The sequence below is a fragment of the Pan paniscus genome, chromosome 7 (assembly GCF_029289425.2).
Source record: "Pan paniscus chromosome 7, NHGRI_mPanPan1-v2.0_pri, whole genome shotgun sequence".
Taxonomy (NCBI): Eukaryota; Metazoa; Chordata; class Mammalia; order Primates; family Hominidae; genus Pan; species Pan paniscus.
Genome location: NC_073256.2, coordinates 90,490,925 through 90,509,806, shown reverse-complemented (window position 1 = coordinate 90,509,806; position 18,882 = coordinate 90,490,925). Strand labels below are relative to the sequence as shown.

Here is an 18,882-nt window from a genome sequence, read left to right as displayed (position 1 = left end):
CAGTGACCCTTGATCATGCCACTGCACTGAACCCTGAGTGACAGAGCAAGACACTGTCTCAGAAAAACAAAAATACTAAGAAAAAAAAAGGAAAAGGAAGCCATGCTCACGTGAAAGATGATGTAGATATAATTCCAGATTAGATGTGTAAAGTGCAGGGGCAAAATATTAGAAATGCTATACTTAGTTTGATCACCCAACCATATATTATGTTTTAGACATGACATTGGTAATGAAAAATACTTTCAAAAAATTTACTAAAATTTAATGCAAAACACCCAACACCCAAATCTTGATTTCTAATACCTTCTCTGGTAAAAAGAACCAGGGATTTGTAATGTCAGAGGTAAGAGAAAAACAGTGATTAAAATAACCTCTATATTAATAGGGGTATGTCAAAGAGACAGAGAAGCCAATCAGTGTTAGTTGTTCAGGAACGTATTCTAACTTTAATAAAAGCACTACCTGAGTCTATTTATGGAATTTTAAAATAGCAATAATAACTTTTATGTATTTAGTAGTTACTCTATACCAAGCGATGTGTTAAGCACTTTATTGAAGATTATTTTTTTTAATCTTCACAGCAATCCTGTGATGATAATAGCTAAGTGACATCCAGCACTTGCTCTAAGCACATTGTACCCATTAGCTCATTAAGTAATCCCCCCATATTCTTTTTTTTAATATTTTAACTTTTATTTTAGGTTCAGGAATACATGTGCATGTTTGATTATATAGGTGAACTCATGACTCGGGGGTTTGATGTGCAGATTATTTTGTCACCCGGATACTAAGTATAGTACTCAACGGTTTTGTGGAGTTTCTTCTGAACCTCTCTCTCCTCCCATCCTCCTTCCTCAAGTAGGCCATAGTGTCTGTTGTTTCCCTCTTTCTGCCCATGTGTTCTCATTATTTAGCTTCCACTTATAAGTGAGAGCATGAGGTATTTCGTTTTCTGTTCTTGCATTAGTTCACAAGGATAATGGTCTCCAGCTCCATCCTGTTCCTGCAAAGGACACAATCTCATTCTTTTTTATGGCCTCATAGAATTCTATGGTGTATATGTACCACATTTTCTCTATCCAATCTTCCACTGATGGGCATTTAGGTTGATTCCATGTCTTTGCTACTGTGAATAGTGCTGTAATGAACATACATGTTCATGTGTCTTTATGGTAGAATGATTTACATTCCTTTGGGTATATATCCAGTAATGGGATTGTGGATCGAATGGTAGTTCTGTTTTTAGCTTTTTAAGGAATTGTCAGACTACTTTCCATGATATTTGAACTAATTTACAGTCTCACCAGCAGTGTGTAACTGTTCCCTTTTCTCCAGCACCTGTTATGTTTTTACTTTTTAATAATAGCCATTCTGACTGGTGTGAGACGGTATCACATTGTTGTTCTGATTTGCATTTCTCTGATTATCAGTGATATTGAGATTTTTTACATACTTATTGGCTGCATGCATGTCTTCTTTTGAAAAGTGTCTGTTCATGTCCTCTGCCCACTTTTTAGTGGGGTTATTTTTTGTTTGTATGTTTGTTTAAGGTCCTTGTACATTCTGGATATGAGATGTTTGTCAGATGTATAGTTTGCAAATATTTTCTTCCTTTCTGTAGGTTGCCTGTTTACTTGCTGGTGGTTTCTTTTGCTGTGCAGAAGCTCTTGAATTAGGTCTCATTTGTCAATTTTTCCTTTTGTTGCAATTGCTTTTAGCATTTTTGTCATGAAGTCTTTGCCAGTTCCTGTGTCCAAAATGGTACTTCCTAGGTCTTTAATCCATCTTGAGTTGATTTTTGTATATGATGTAAGGAAGGAGTCCAGTTTCAATATTCTGTATATGGCTAGCCAGTTACCCTAGCACCATTTATTGAATAGAGAGTTTTTCCCCATTGCTTGTTTTTGTTACCTTTGTCAAAAATCGGATGGTTGTAGATGTGTGGCTTTACTTCTGGTCTATGTGTCTTTTTTCATACTAGTACCATGCTATTTTGGTTACTGTAGCCTTATAGTACACTTCAAAGTCAGGCAATCTGATTCCTCTGTCTTTGTTATTTTGCTTAGGATTGACTGGCCTACTCAGGCTCTTTTTTGATTCCATATGAGTTTTAGAACAGTTTTTTCTAGTTCTGTAAATAATGTCACTGGCAGCTTGATAGAAATAACATTGAATCTATACATTACTTTGGGCAGCGTGGCCTTTTTTTTTTTTTTTGAAACACAGTTTCCCTCTGTCACCTAGGCTGGAGTGGAGTGGCATGGTCTCAGCTCACTAACCTCCACCTCCTGGGCTCAAGCGATTCTCATGCCTCAGCCTCCCGACTAGCTGGGATTACATGCGCACGCTACCATGCATGGCTAATTTTTGTATATTTAGTAAAAACAGGGTTTCACCATGTTGGCCAGGCTGGTCTTAAACTCCTGGCTTCAAGTGATCCGCCTGCCTTGGCCTCCCAAAGTGCTAGGATTACAGGTGTGAGACACTGCACCCAGACAGTATGGCCACTTTAATGATATTGATTCTTCCTATTCATGAACATAAAATGTTCTTCCATTTGTTTGTATCATCTCTGATTTCTTTGAGCAGTGCTTTGTAATTCTCATTGTAGAGATCTTTCACCTCCCTGCTTAGCTGTATTGCTAGGTATTTTATTATTTTTGTGGCAATTGTGAATAGGATTGTGCTCCTGATTTGGTTCTTGGCTTGGATGGTGTTAGGGTATAGGAATGCTACTGTTTTTGCACATTGATTTTGTACCCTGCCTGAATCTTTGCTGAAGTTGCTGAAGGAGTTTTGGGGTAGAGACTGTGGGGTTTTCTCGGTGTAGAATCATGTCATCTGCAAACAAGGATAGTTTGAGCTCCTTTCTTCTTATTTGGATGCCTTTTATTTCTTTCTCTTGCCCAACTGCTCTGGCCAGAACTTCCAATACTATGTTAAATAGGAGTGGTGAGAGAGGGCATCCTTGCCTTGTTCTTGTTTTCAAGAGGAATGCTTGCAGCTTTCACCCACTCAGTACGATGTTGGCTGTGGGTTTGTCATAGATGGCTCTTATTATTTTGAAGTATGTTCCTTCAGTGTCTAGTTTATTGAGGGTTTTTAACATGAAAGGATGTTGAATTTTATTGAAAGCCTTTTTGGTATCTATTGAGATAATCATGTGGTTTGGGTCTTCAGTTTTGTTTATGTGATGAATCACATTTATTGATTTGCGTATGTTGAACCAACCTTGCATCCCAGGGATAAAGCCTACTTGATCTTGGTGGATTAACTTTTTGATGTGCTGCTGGGTTCAGTTTGCTCGTATTTTGTTGAGGATTTATGCATCTATGGTCATCGAGGATATTGCCCTTTAGTTTTCTTTTTTTTAATATAGTGTCTCTGCCTGATTTTGGTATCAAGATGATGTGGCCTCATCACCCTTCCAAACTGTATGAGGTCAACTCTACTATTTAATAGTGGATGATACCAAAGAACATAAAAGTATCATTGTTTACCCAAAGTAACAAAACCCACTGAGCTGGGATTTAAAGAAGGGCAAGAAAAGGAGAAGGAAAGGGGAAGCTCTGCACTTAACCATTTTCCTCCATTGCCTCATCGTGAGCCCGTAGGCTGAGTGTTATTTTCTAAACTTTTCAGATTAAACGACAACAACAACTGAGTCTCCGAAAGACATAGTTGTTTGTCCCAAATCACATAGTAAGTTACACAAACCATCCCAGGCTCCAGGCTTTATCTGACTCAGGTTCTTAACCACTGTTCTACATAGTTTCTTGACATTACAGATTTCTGGGACAACAAGATCTATATGTTTACCATATACTATACAAGTCATTATTATTCTATTTATCCCAAGTTTATCTTCTTCAAGTTTAAAGCATTGTCTTCTATTTTAAAAGTCCCAAATAGCATCAGCTTACAATAGACCTTACTGAACAATAAGCTTCACCTTATCATACCCCTTGGACCTTTCAAAGGATGCACTGCTGGGTTTCTTGGTATTCTCCTTTAAGGCCTTATGTTCCACTAATAGTAACCGTCATTGTACCAAAAACAACTATATCCCTTTGATTATTTGTGTTTCTCAGATCCTGGACCACTCTGGTAGTTTTAGTTCATCCTTTAAGGAGAGTGACTTATATTGCTTGCACTATATTAAAATCACTCATAATTTATGGCTTTGGTAAATTGAAAGAATTACTGTCAGCCTTATTTCCTGTACATTTTTGGTGATTCACTGTAGAAGCACAGCTACACACTGGCTGAACTCTTCAAGAAACAAGTTTTCTTTCCCTCTGTGTTTAATTCATAGGACCATGTACTTCGTCTAGGTACTTATACTAGGCAGCCTTGAGAATTCAGTTCTCATCTTACTGCAAGCTTCCTAAAGGAAAGACTGTTTCTTATGTATTTTTGTATTTCTCACAATGTCTAGCACAGTATCTTGTATTTTGTGGGTATTCAATAAAAGTTGGCTGATTTGAAGGAAGTTAATATATCATTGAGGAGAGTTTCCCCATCTTTTTGACAGAGAGAGCTCCAAAGTACATATTTTCTTAATCTTTGTGTTTCCCTCCTTGTAGCTTAGTACTTGGTAGCAGACGGAAACCTTCAGTAAGTGTTTGTTAATGCATATAGATGTTAATGCATCTAGAATGCATCTGTTCATACTTATTTGTGCAATCCATTATCACACAATTTACACTTTTTTTCAGTTTCATAAACATTTAAGAACATAGAATCAAATAAGCAATTCTGGTTTGGTTCTCTGTTCTGCCAATTACTTGGCATATGATCTTGGAAAATATAATTTGCCTCTTTAAGTCTCAGTCTCTTTACCTGTAAAATGAGGAAAATAAGATTAACCACCTAATTAAATAATTCTAAGGATTGTATGAGATAATAAATACAAAATAATATGTTTCTGGCACATAATAAATGCTCAAGAAATGTTTCTTAAACAATACTAATGTTAGTTATAAGGTAATTTAAATATATGACATTTAGAGATTGTAAATAGCTAAATAAATAGTGGATATAGTTATACATATTATTGTAATGATAGTGATGTTGCTATTGACGGCATAGAAAAGTCATAGAGCTAGGGAAACAAAGGAAAGAGAAAGGAGGGGCCTATTTAAGATGCTCAGTTAGAAAAGACAGTTATGTCTGTGTCCTGAAAGGGCTTCTGAAGTCAGGACATGCCCATAGGAGACCCCAGGAATCCTCTCCTCTCTCCCTCTCTAACCTTTCCCTTGGCCTCCTCTGCTTTTGCTTCTTGACCTGCTACACACCATCAGAACTTTTTTGTAGAATGGTGTGGGCTTGTTTGTTCATGCTTAATTCTTAGGAAAGCAATTCCAAATATGCTGCACTTTTCAAGAGATCTGTAGAGACTGGAATAATAGAGAGGATTGTGTTATTTAGCCAAAGAATAGCTTTTTCTTTTGTTTTTATCCATCAAGAAATGAATACTATCTGAGCTGAACTAAAATGCCTGAGTCACTGTTAAGTCACACATTCTGAGCATTTTTCCAGGGCCATGAAGGAAGCCATTCTGCTGACATAGGAAAAGCAGGGAAAATTAGAGGGTATTAAAAGTACATAAACATTTTAATGAATCTTCTGCAATTTTATGCTATTGTTAAATATGGCCATGTTAAACTACTAATAGAAATATGTTTTTCTGATAAACCAATCATATTTTGAGAAACATTTATCTAAATATGTGATAATAGTTGATTTATCAACTAAATGTTTAACTATACACACGCTTATTTAAAATCTGAATCAAATATTTTAACAACTACTAAAAAGATGTATTAAAAAGCAAGTAAATTGAGGATACAAGGAGACAAAAATCTCACCTACTTCCACCGGGAATCTGATTAGGTAGATTCTTCCTAGAGCTAATTCACCATGATTTTAAAATATCCTTTTTCTACAACATACAGTACAATATAATACATTAAAAAAAAAAACACTGGAAAGGCCATACTCAATAATGTGAACAGTGAAATTCTTTTAGTAAAATGGTTTAAGTGCAGTTTTCATTTTTAATTTCTGGTTTTTCAAATTGCCAACAGTAAGCATGTATTAAATTTGAGTGCTATTGCTGCATTGGCTATGGCTATCAATGGATTTCAAAATTTCTTCAAAAGAAAAAGCAAATGAGAAATTGTAAAAGAAATGATGTAAATTAATGTAATGTTAATAAATGATATAAATTAATCATACTCAGTGAAAAAGAAAACTCAGGCTTTACTGAGGGTGGCCAGTACAGTAGTATCATCTTATAAACGTACATAATAGTAAATTAAATTTTTGACATTTGGTAATTTAGCTGATATAAATGTAGGTTAGCTCAAGAAAAATTAAAAAGGATTACTCTGGAAAAAAAATTTCAAGGGAGAGAAATTATCTGTGTATTATTGGGATCTTTTTCCCACTTATTTTCTGGGCACAGGGGAGATGTGTCATGAGTAATGAAATGAAAAGTGTTTTATTCAGCTGAAATTTTCTTAGCAAGGAAACTAGGTTTACTTGGGAGAAATAATTTAATGGATGCAAGAGTGAAATGGGATAAGCCTGCCCTGCATTAGTCAAAGGAAAGATGTTCTGTTGAGCCCAAGAATGAAGGGGACCACGGAAAAGGGCGCACAGAAGCAGACATGGTGGAAGTCTAGTAGCCTGAGATTTGATCGCTAGATATTAATTACCAATAATAATAGCTAATACCTGTTAAGCATTTACCATGTGCCAGGCAGGTACTATACCAAGTCCACTACATGTTCTAAATCATTTAATTCCTCTAACTACTCTTAATGTTTGGGTTCACAAATTCATGATTTGTGGGAGATTGGTATATTGGGTTTCCTGTATAGACACTGACACCTGGAGGCAGAAGGAAATATGAGGAAGCAAGTTTGGGAACTGTACAAACCAGGAAAGATCTGGCAAATCCTATACAGTTTAGGATTAGGACAATTATAACCAGATCTTGATGAGAAAATAAGTTCCAACTAATATAAGCAATATACTTATCTGAAAAGCTTTTAGGCTGTAGAATAACAAAAGAAGAAAGTTTGTCAATTGTTTTTCCTACTAGAAGGGGGCAGAGAGGTCCAGTAGAAAGAATATTGGCTTTGGAGTCAGAAAAGCACAGATTCCAAGATTTACTCTGCCCTTCGCTGAATGTGTGACCTTAGGCAAGTCACTCAACTTATTTAAACAACACTTTACCTATATCTGGGGCCAGCTTCATGATCCTGACATCTTCACGATCACATAGGATGCTGAGCTTTGAAGGGCACTTGCCTTCGTTTAATGCTTTGCCATTGCCACCTTAAAATTCTTAATAATTTTGAAGAAGAGTCCCCACATTTTGTTGTATGCTGGCCCTGCTAGTTATCTAGGCCATCCTGCCTATCTAGAAATTGAGAATAACAATACCTACACCACAGATCAGCAGGAAATTTCCCAGGTTGAGTACCCATGAAGGAACCTGCCATACAGAACTCAGGATTCCTCCTTCTTGGCTTAAGCCACAAAACAGCTAAGACCAATGTACTTTTAGCTCCAGGCTACGATTCTTTGTCCGAAAAAAAAGCCGAGAGGAGAAAGAAGTGGAGAAAGAAAATGTCTACACCTAGAAAGCACCCAATAAACTACAAGAATGCACATAAAAATGTTATCATAGGCACTGTCAGGATCTACTGCCTAATTAAATGTGTTTCTAGCCCGGGAGTGTGATAGTGCCATTCACCTAGCCCAGGTTTCTCAACCTGGATGTCATAGGATGTTCAGCATACTGGCCTCTACCCACTAGATGCCAGTAGCAGACCCCTCAGTTATGGGAATCGAAATGTATCCAGACATTTCCAAATGTCCCCTGGGGAGGAAAGCCACTCCCAAGTGAGACCCAGTGACCTAGATGGTGAGGGAAAAAGAAGGAGCAATGTTGGCGCAGGACACCAGCCACAGAATCTTCTACTGAGATCAACATATAGAATGTTGGGCTACAGAAGCCATACTACCTAGAAGTTTCCTCCCATCTCAGCCATCCCAGTGGGCGTCTCCTAGGCAATGGGATTGGTGAATCACAATCTTCCACCAGGAAACTGCAGTGGAAAATAACTGGACAAAAAGGGTGCTGTGGCTGAATTACTATAGAATTAATGTGTTTTAAATGATATTTTAAAATACGGAAAGAGGAAAAGGCAGATTCAGAGTAGTGTTTTATGGATGAGTGCAGTGGCTCATGCCTGTAATCCCAGCAATTTGGGAGACTGAGGCGGGAAGATCACTTGAGCTCAGCAGCTTGAGACCAGCCTGGGCAACATGGTGAAGCCCCATCTGTACAGAAAATACAAAAATTAGCAGGATGTAGTGGCGTGTACGTGTAGTCCCGCTACTTGGAGGGGCTGAGGCAGGAGGATAGCTTGAACCCGGGAGGTCGAGGCTGCATTAAGTTGAGATCACGCCACTGCACTCCAGCCTGGGTGACAAAGTGAGACCGTGTTTCAAAAAAAAAGTAATGTTTTGTAATATATTAATAGATGTTACATATGCATATATATGCATATAAACCTATACATACCTATGCTATACACACACACACACACACACACACACACACACACACACTTAGGAACAGGAAAAAGAATGGAAGAATATGCAGGACAATTTTAATTGTGGTTCTTTCTGGACAATTTTTATTTTCTTCTTTATGCTTATCTACATTTACACAATAAAATGAGGAAAATCTATAATAGATGTTATTTTTAGGCTGGAAATACATGAAATTTTAAGATATTAGAGTATTTTTCATGCAGTGAAAGATTAAAGAAATTAAAGCAATAGAGACAGAATTCCATTAAAAAAAATCTTACCCAAAACATTGATTCTATGGGCCGTGACTATTTCAACATTCTGAAAGATAAAACTAGAATAAGGTTTTGCTGCATTGTTTGCAATAGATTTAATTAAATAAAAAGTTTTATATGAAAGTCAGCAGGCCCTGACCATAGAAGAATCAATATTTATGACACAGTCCCGATCTTCTTGTTTATTCTTTGTGGTGTCATTATGCAGATGCTATATCAGATTAAACATCTGATTAAACTCAGGCGGTTGGGCTGACATTTTTTGGTATTTTGGAAAAGAGCAATAATCATTTTTCCCCACAAAGGAACTAGCAGGCTAGAGGTTAAAATCTGATTTTCAAAGGGACAGAATCAACAAGCAGAAATAACCTTGCACCCAAGCAAGGAGTAGGCATCACGAAAATGAAGGACTCTTTAATATGTATATCAGCTCTTTCACAGGATGTTCTAATAACATTCTTATGTAACAAGCTTACAGTATGTTGATTAGATTTGGGTTAAAATTTTGAGACTACTCATCATTGAACAAATGACTTTGGCAAATGATTTAACTTCCCCAAATCTCAGTTCCCCATTTGTAAAAAAGACACAAAATTGTTTCTGCCTCATTCGGTTATTGTGAGGATTAAATGAAATAATTCATGCAAGACATTCATAATCTTAGCAATTATCATTATTACCATCATTAACACATCCAGAAAAGCCAACTTGTTGGGCAAAAGTTATTATGATAATTGTCACAGAGAAGGAATGCTTCTCCGATGCAGATGCCCATGGCAGTGACTGTAGTTCCCAAGGGAAGCAGCAGTAACTCCCATGATGCCCAAAGGCTCTGTCTGAAGCCAGTACAAGAGCTCATAATAAAGCTAACTATTTTTGGCAGCAGTGAACAAGCTCCTAGATAATAACTTCCATCCCTCACTTTTCCAAGTCTCATGATTGTAAGGGAGGCAGACAGAAGAGGAAGGTGTTATTAACCTAATGACACTCTCACAGGTGCAACTTGCTTTTCATAGCATCAAATCTCTGCATGACCTCCAGTGCCCTGAACCACTCACTCTTTCCCTCCCACAGAGTCCTCCACATCCATGCCTATAACTGACTTCACCTAGCCTGGATGCCATAGCTACCCATCTCATTCACACATTCAGTACCAACTAAAAATGCTACATATTTGGGAGTCCCTGCTCCTTCTAGCTGGCCAGTCCCTAGTCTATTTCATCCACTCCAGGACCAATGAGTACTGCTTTATTCAGGTTCACTTGTTCATATGGTAAGTATTTATTTAACAGCTAATAGAAAATAATATATACTAGGTGCTGGGGTTGGGGGAGTGGCTGTCAGAAAAGGCAACACATATTCTTTCTTTCACATCTTACAAACTACCAGGGAAAAACAGATATCAAACAAGCAATTATAAGCATGCTTATCTGTCAGTGTAGAATCACTGTCCATTTGGTTTTCTTTAAGGTATCTGGAAAAGCATGACCATTGAAGGAGACCAAGCTGGGATCTAATCTTTGTTCTGCTGTGTTCTTGCTGTGTGACCTGGGGCATATAAATGTTACATTTCTGATCTTTAGTTTTCTCATGTTAAAAAGTAGGGATGAAAAATACCTATTTCACAGAATTTCTGTAAACCTTAAATAAGAGAGTGCAGGAGAGGGCTGTGGTATCATAAAGAATCTGTATGGTCTTTGTTCCAGATTCATGGGACAGAGTTCCAAAAATTCTCAGAATGTTCACGGTGATTATCCTAATGAGTGATCATCCACATTATCCTAATGAGGGGACTCGTGGTAGGCCTCTAGATAACTTTAGAATGGGGACAGTCACCTTGAAAGACTAACCACACAATTAGAAGTTTGGGGCTTTCAGCCACCTGACTCCAAGGGAGTGGAGTGGGGCTGGAGACAGAAAATTTGCATTCCATTTCAGACCTCATTCTGTGTGTCTCTTATTTAGCTAGCACTCCTGACTTGTATTCTTTGTAATGAAACTATAATTCTAATTATAGTACTTTCCTGAGTTTTGTGAGCCATTCTAGCAAATTATTGAACTGAAGCGCTCATGAAAACCCCAAAATGTATAGTCAGTCTTTCAGGAGTGCAGGTGGTCTGGGCACCCCCCACCTCAGTGCTGCTGGTGTCTGAAGTAAGAGCAGCCTTGTCGGAGACCATACCTTTAACCTATGGAGCCTGTACCACCAACTCCAGATGGTTAGTTCCAGGACTGAATTGCAATACATCCAGTAGGGCTTGAAATGGACTAGGGGCTCAGATCAGTACCCAGCCACGTGATTGGCCATTTGTACCTGCCAATTACCTCATGACAACACTCCAATTCCATTACACCCACTTCTATCCCTAGTTCCATTATCTTTTATCTCAAGTGGCCGCTTGAAGAGTTCTCAAACAAACATAATCACGTCCATAAGGACCATGTTTTATGAGCACCACATTTTAGCGCATGAACCAAGACAGGGAAACAGATGGATAGAACGCTGGAAGACCGTGCATCTGACAGTTGAAACTCTTAGAAGCGCCAAAAAGAAGCTTAAAGGAAAAGAGCCAGCAGAACATTTTGTAACTTCATTAACTGTTTGATGTTGAGAAAATCTGCAATGTCACTGCATCCATCCTATAAATTCAACTGTAGTTCTACAAATACAGCCTACTGGCTCATTACCAAAGTATGACTTTCCCAGAACCGATGTTAACTACAATGGCTAATATGGTCAGCAACAAATAAATCTTCTCAACTGAAACCGCGTATTTGTGGTTAACAGTCTAATCTTTTTAGAAGTCTTTTGGCATTGTTTATCTTCAACTCTGCCAATACACACATACCCATCACTTCAAAGACTCTATTCTACTGCTGTTTCAGCAGCAGATGAACTGTAAATATATAAACGTCACTGTAAAGACCAAAATAAAATTGTGTTGAATTTTTTTAAAAAACCCAAATATCAGTTCCATTTTGGAAGACAATCGCAATCTCTAGAACCTGTTCACAGTTATTTTCCCTTAGGAGCTATTATGATTTAGAAGATGTAAAGTTTCGGGTGGGAGTTAGGAACTGTTAGTTCTCATGCTGATTCAGCTGTGGGTCCCCTGGACGACCTAATTCAGACTTCTTCATTTCTCTAGTTGTCTCCAAAAGTGGAATAAGTAATCACAACATGTAGTACTGGGACATTATGAGAATAAAGAACAGCCAACCCTAAGATAGCAATGGTTGTTAAAATTGACAGATCACCCAAATGTGTTGCTTTAATGATACTTTCATATATGTGTATATATATATATATATATATATCCCTTTATTTTCCCATATGATTCTTTAACAATAATTGGCTCATTAAAAAATAGAAATGAAGGCTAATTTAATATTTATTTCTTTTGCCTAGTTTGTAGTGAGAGTTGTAAATAATAAAAATTTCAGTGGCCAAAAGGCAGGTACAATGGGACAAAATAAATAACTTCAAATCATCCAGGAAGCATTGGCTCTGAAATGACTGAAAGTGTACCTAACTCAGTAGCTGCTCTTCCTTTCCCCTTGCGTCTAACTTTCAGGGGTGCCCTAAGGGCACCTGACCCACAGTTCTCTTTCTCACCTTCATCACTAGCTGTAGTCTGGGGCTGAAAACCACTCTAAAGCAAGAGCTTCACAGCCGTAGATCTCTTCAACCACAATTCATTTCTTCTCCACCTAAACTACCATTTTTCTCATTTCCATAGAACCTATTCTCATAATGATCCCTAAATTCTCAAAATTCCATGTTCTACACTCATAGCTCCAAGTCTCATTTTACATGTCACTCTACTTAGGCTGAGCCCCCAAATCAGACATTTCAATTAAACACTAGCTGGCCACCAAATGTGCCTAACACTCTGGATCTTCTGTGCTTTCCACCAGTCCACTTGCCAGGCTGCAAAATTTCACCGAGCATGAAAGTTTTCTAAAGTGGTAATCAATACTATTAAATGCTGCTAAGAGGTCAATGGAGAGGATAATAGAGGAAATAAGTATTAAATTTATTTTATTTAACATATACTTATCATGCTTCCTATGTGCTGAGTGCTCTGTTAGTGTTTTACAAGTATTGTTTTATTTAAGCCTCAGAACCACCCTATGAGGTAGGTACTATTATGTTCTTCATTTTACAGACAAGGAAATGCAGCATATAGAAACTTGCTCGAGATACTGCAAAAAGTGAGACAGGTAAAGCAAAGGCTGATTCAGAGCTCATGTCCTAACTACTAATCTATGATGCTTCTCCCTTTGATATCAGCCCATTATTGGTAACATTATTTTTCCAGAAAAAGAAGAATTCAACAGCACAGAAGTGAGTCAGATTGTCAGAGCACAATAGGTAGGATACTAACAATTCTCATGTTAATAAATTTATTGGTGAATGGAAGGCAACACATTAAGAGAAGAGCATAGATTTTAGGCAGCATGATATGTCAATAGACAAGAGGTGAAAATTGCAAGGAGATTATGAATAATTATTGGAGTAAGGATTAGAAAAAGTGAAGGGGCATGGGAGATGATTGAACGAAGGTCCTGGAGAGAGCCCATGGAACATTTCCTAATCAGCACCTGCAATAATGGCTTTCAGGTAGTCCTGGGGGTAAGAAGAATGCAAAAAATAGCTTGGGTACAGTGGGAAATATAGAGAGATGTAAATTCAGTGAGAGGCGAATAAAAGTATCTCAAAGACAGAAGAAAAGTCTGGCCATGATGCGAAGGAATGTAACAGAACACAGTCAGTTTAGTGTCATCTCACAGCTCTTTCTAGAAACATTTCTCAGTCTTAGTATGGAATTGGAGAATCACTATGATTTTCCACTTCTAAAATATTGATGCAATTTATTTTGTAATAAATGTAAATCAAATGAAGGTCACTGTTATGCATCCTATGCTATAGTAAAAATAAAAATCTAATTTAACATATTAGCAATATAGACTATATAATGTATACATTTGCCTGTGTGGCAGCCCACATCTACACTAAAAGGCAAAGTTGTTTGGATTGGTGTAATGAAGACTTAATGTAGCTTTGACTTTTACTTAGAAATGCATTTATCTGGGACCCATGCACCAAATGCTCATTAGAATTACTTTGACTTTAGGTTGTTTTGAGTTTAGATTAGCTAGTAGAGCTAACCTAGTAAACTCGTATTTCTGAACGTCTTTCAGCAACTTACGTGTTTTAAAAAATACCTACCTTCTGATTAGATTCATAGCTGGAAACGCATTTCCCCCATTTAACTTGCTTTGCAGTGCAACATGGCAACTCTTTCAGTCTGCAGAGCTAAATAGTCACTTGCATAAAGTTGCCGTTTTAAGGAATCATGCAGGTGAATCTGAGATGCTCTCAGGGACAGTCTTTATAGCCAGATAAAATTGAACCAGTTTTAACTGAAAGTTTTTTCAGCTGCTACATATTATGAAATTTGTGTTCTATTAAACTTCAGTTCTGGTCCATAGCCAAGGGAAAAATTAATCATTGACTCATTTTTTACATTGTTTTTAGTAAATGCCAAGGAGAGACTGTTACTACCAGGCTTATTTACTAGCAATCTAGCATTTTTCTAGGCATCTGCAATCAAGACTCACATCTTTAAAAATTCAACAAAGATACAATCAAATGCTTCTTGAATGGCTAAGGCAGTTTAACCACAGTACATAAATATTGAAAAGAGCTGAAAAGTCAGAGAGAAAATATCTTTCCTACTTACTTTCAGATGAACTCTTCAGGAACTCTGGGTAGCCTCTCCAAAGTTAATGAGTTTGGAGAATGTGTTGATCTGGTGGCTGGACTGAACGCAGGCCTAGTGCATGAAATTCACAGACACAAAATGAAAAATGCTCCCAAATGTGATCAAATGCTAAGGATTATCAAATTCTTTTAATTGAGACCTATGCCTTTGAAATTAGTAATTGAAAATTAATCTCTTAAAATCCTATACTTTTTTTTTTTTTTTTTTTGAGACAGGATCTCACTCTGTCACCCAGGCTGGAATAAAGTGGAGGGATGATGGCTTACTGTAGCCTCGACCTCCCAGGCTGAGGAAATCCTCCCATCTCAGCCCCTCACCTAGCTGGGTCTATAGGCAGAGGCCACCATGCCCAGCTAATTTTTAAATTTTTTGCAGAAATGGGGGTTTCACTATGTTGCCCAGGCTAGTCTCAAACTCCTGGCCTCAAGTGATCCTCTTGTCCCAGCCTCCCAAAGTGCTGGGATTACAGATGTATGACTATGCCTAGACTGTTTTTAATAGCAGTTTTTGAAAAGTCTGCTGACAATGTATTTGGATTGCATGAGCCTTAAAAAGATTAAACAAAGGTATTAATTACAGAACATTTAATCATTAAACCTCTCCATATACCAACCATCTTCTTGATATCCCTACAAGTCATCTGTTTATACAGTATTTCTATGTTAACCTAGTAGTGATTACACATTTCTCAATTATGGGCCTGTGTATTTCACTAAATTTAATTTGTCATCATAATTAGGAATGTTTACACACAAGCAAGTTCTTACAGTTCATTTTACCATTACATAAGATGTCTTTTTGCTTGTGTTTGTGAATAATATGGGGTAAAAACTGTGGTACTATCAATTCTTGTTATTCACAGTAGTTTTGTTCTATAAAGATGCTGCCAACACCAAAGTAGCAAATACTGAACCACTGTTTCTGCAGGAAAGACAGAATTAGATCCCTACAAGCCTCTGGTCACAACATTTTCATCAACCAATTAATACATAAACTTGTCTTATGTGTGTTTCTTTTAAAGACACTTTATTTAACATGCTGTTGAATCTAACTTTGAACGGCAAACAACACTGTAAGTCATGCCTGAAAACAACTTATCTAACACACATATTTTCTTTTAAGGCATACCATAGCCTTCTTGTGTTAAGAAACACTAGGCAGCATAGCAACACTATACTTGGAGGCCATTGAAAACAGTAAAATCAACAAGAAATAGCACAAAAATGAGAAAACGTTGCACTAAATTCACCATGAAAAGGACGTTTGTTTATAGTATGAACTGAAAGAAGACTGTTACCACGTTCAAGCCCAGCTAGGACATATGCATCAGGCAAATGAAACTTTTTTGCCACTCTGCACATGAATGCAAATGACCGTAAGTGCCACCAGCATTGATTTTGTGTTTACAAATACATTTTAATGGGTGGGCAAATTTGCAAATACAGAATCCATGAATAATGAGAATGTGCTGTATTTTTAAAAGCTGTTTAGGTTATCTAGCATTCTTAATAAAAATTTAATAATGTTGTGAACAGTGTATAATTTGGAACACAAAAATTATCTGTCCTTCATCCCCTCTCTGGAGATAGTAAATATAGTGCTAGATAAATTTTTGCTCTTTCATGAAATCTTTGGTACTAAGACCAGTATATCTATATTCACATGATGGCATGTAGAAGCCTCATTAATAACAAATGTATTATCGACTCTCCTAGTTACCCTTATCTACTTAACCTGCTAAAACTACACTTATTAAATGTTTCTAAAGAAATATGAAGTTATAAGGCAAGAGTTATGATGGTCCTGTTTTCATTAAAACTGTGGAAAGTAACTTTTCTTACAGTAAATTTGACATTAGTTGTCCTTTCAAGAGAAAGACTAGGATCAATTAGTTCAGAGCCTTCAAAACACAACACAACTCCTTGTCAAAATGACCTCTTATTTGTTTAATATTTGACATTATAAGCTGACACATTTGTCTTTAATATTATATTTGCAAGCCTTGTTCCTATGATATTTTAGCAGAGTATCATATACACAGGTAAGATTAGTTTATGATTGTAAAATCTATGATTACTACACATCTCAGATGTTGAATTTTTCAGCGAGAAAAAAATTAGATTTTTCACTTTGACTTTCACTTTCCTCTTTCAATTGCACCTACATAACTGAACCACTCTCTTCTTTAGTGAATATAATTTGCTAGTAAAACATTCTAACCATGGTCTTGATTTTTCACTTAGATGTTTAATATCTTACAAAGGCATATGTGACTAAACCACTCAGTATAAAATATTACTGCTAGATATCGCTTCAAAATGATCAGACAGTAATTTGTGATATTGCTTTAAAATGATATTATTTCACCCAAAATGAAACAATTACTTTTCATTGCAATATAGTCACCATTGACAAGCTTGTTTCAGCAAAGTAAAATGTCAGGCTGACCCTCCACTGGACTTTGAGACTCTCAGAGAAAAGAAATGTAACTGGCTTCCATTTTAATTAGAAGGTCTACGCAAGAGAGAAAGGATATGCACTGGAAAGAGTTTTGAATGGACTCTTAGTTCAAAAATGTCTCAGAATGTATGTCAAAGTGCTACTCCAAATGTAGCCTACAATACTTTTTTTTTTTTTTTTTTGAGATGGAGTCTCGCTCTGTCTTCCAGGCTGGAGTGCAGTGGCACGATCTCGGCTCACTGCAACCTCCACCTCCCAGGTTCAAGTGATTCTCCTGCCTCAGCCTCCTGAGTAGCTGGGATTACAGGCACCCGACTCCATACCCAGCTAATTTTTGTATTTTTAGTGGAGGCAGGGTTTCACCATGTTGGTCAGGCTGGTCTCGTGCTCCTGACCTCAAGATCCACCCACCTCAGCCTCCCAAAGTGCTGGGATTACAGACGTGAGCCACCGTGCCTGGCTTACGAAGCTTATTTAATGTCACATTCACTTTATGATGTCGAACTTGAAATTATGTTGAGACGTTTTCACTAGTTTAGCAGTCATTTATTTTGAAAATTACTTAACAGCTGGCTTTCATCACAATTTTGCTTCAACTAAAAAGGCACTACAAGTTTTTTTTTTTTTTTTAACTTGGTGATAGGAAGTGGCATCATCCATTCCCCTCTGAGATATTCCAGAGTAGTGATAGATTTCTTATGTCCATATTGTAGCTTACAGAGCTTTCAGCCATAAAAGAGAATCTAAATGAATTACAGCATCAACAATCATGGTTTTGTCATTTGGGATTTTTTATAATTAGAAAGATATGTTTGCTGATAGGATGCTGACAGTATGTTGCAATTTTAAATCATTTTGTTCAATGTTTATTCTGTTACCACCTTTCAATATATTATGTAGATTTGACAAATCTCACCTTTCCTTTCCCTTTTGCAGATACATTGATTATTATAAAAATTCTATAATCATTATAGCTATCAAAAAAAGCAAATACATTGAAATGGCATCCAAGAGGCATACAAAGTTTTAAAAATTATCTTCCCAGGTTTCACAATTAACAGGAAAAGCAGACCCACCAGCTTTGTAACTTTGTAAAACTCAACAAGCCTGATTCTCTCTCCATGTCAATATGATGAGAGCATAATTACACTCCCCACAGAGAAACATCAATATCTGGCCTTTGGAAAGTCATGGAAGTGGTGGAAAGGAAACATCTGTTCACACATATCTCATTGCAGAATCTCCACAGCAGTTCTTCACAGCAAGAATTTTTTTCCTTTATCCCTGAAATTGGGAGTAGCCAAACAATAGAGACAGGAAAAAGCCTGGGAAACCCTCCCTGGGCAGTCTGCAGGTTACTGATTTTCTGTGCAAGAAGGTATGTTGTCACTTGTTCGTAAGCTCCATGAGACAAAATTCAAGCTGGACTGGAATGCAGCACCTTGTTATATGGTTCTTAGAATCCAAAAAGCCATACTTAATATAAAAATAACAGCAGAAAAATATCTTATACAAAACCATGAATTATAACATTTGTCTGTAAGGCAACCTGAGAGATCCTTGGACACGTATATTGCATTGTTCTTCTTTCATTGTCTCCACTAGTGGTGTTCAACAAGAGAGATTGAAAATGCTTATAGGACTAGTGAATGTTCCTGTCTTTCATTGTATTCAACCTATTTAAGGACAGAGCTGGTACTCCTGGACTTTTACTAGACCAAGAACACTATTTTCCGAACTTA

At 37.1% G+C, this 18,882-nt stretch overlaps 1 protein-coding gene across 1 annotated transcript in view; it reads right to left on the bottom strand.

The window, feature by feature from the left end:
* PI15 (peptidase inhibitor 15) overlaps positions 1-18,882 on the bottom strand; it is a 242,207-nt gene that overhangs the window by 87,907 nt on the left and 135,418 nt on the right. The window contains exon 4 of the mRNA XM_055116666.2: positions 14,639-14,731. The gene's annotated coding sequence lies outside the window, so the exon portion shown is untranslated. The remainder of the gene's footprint in view (positions 1-14,638; positions 14,732-18,882) is intronic.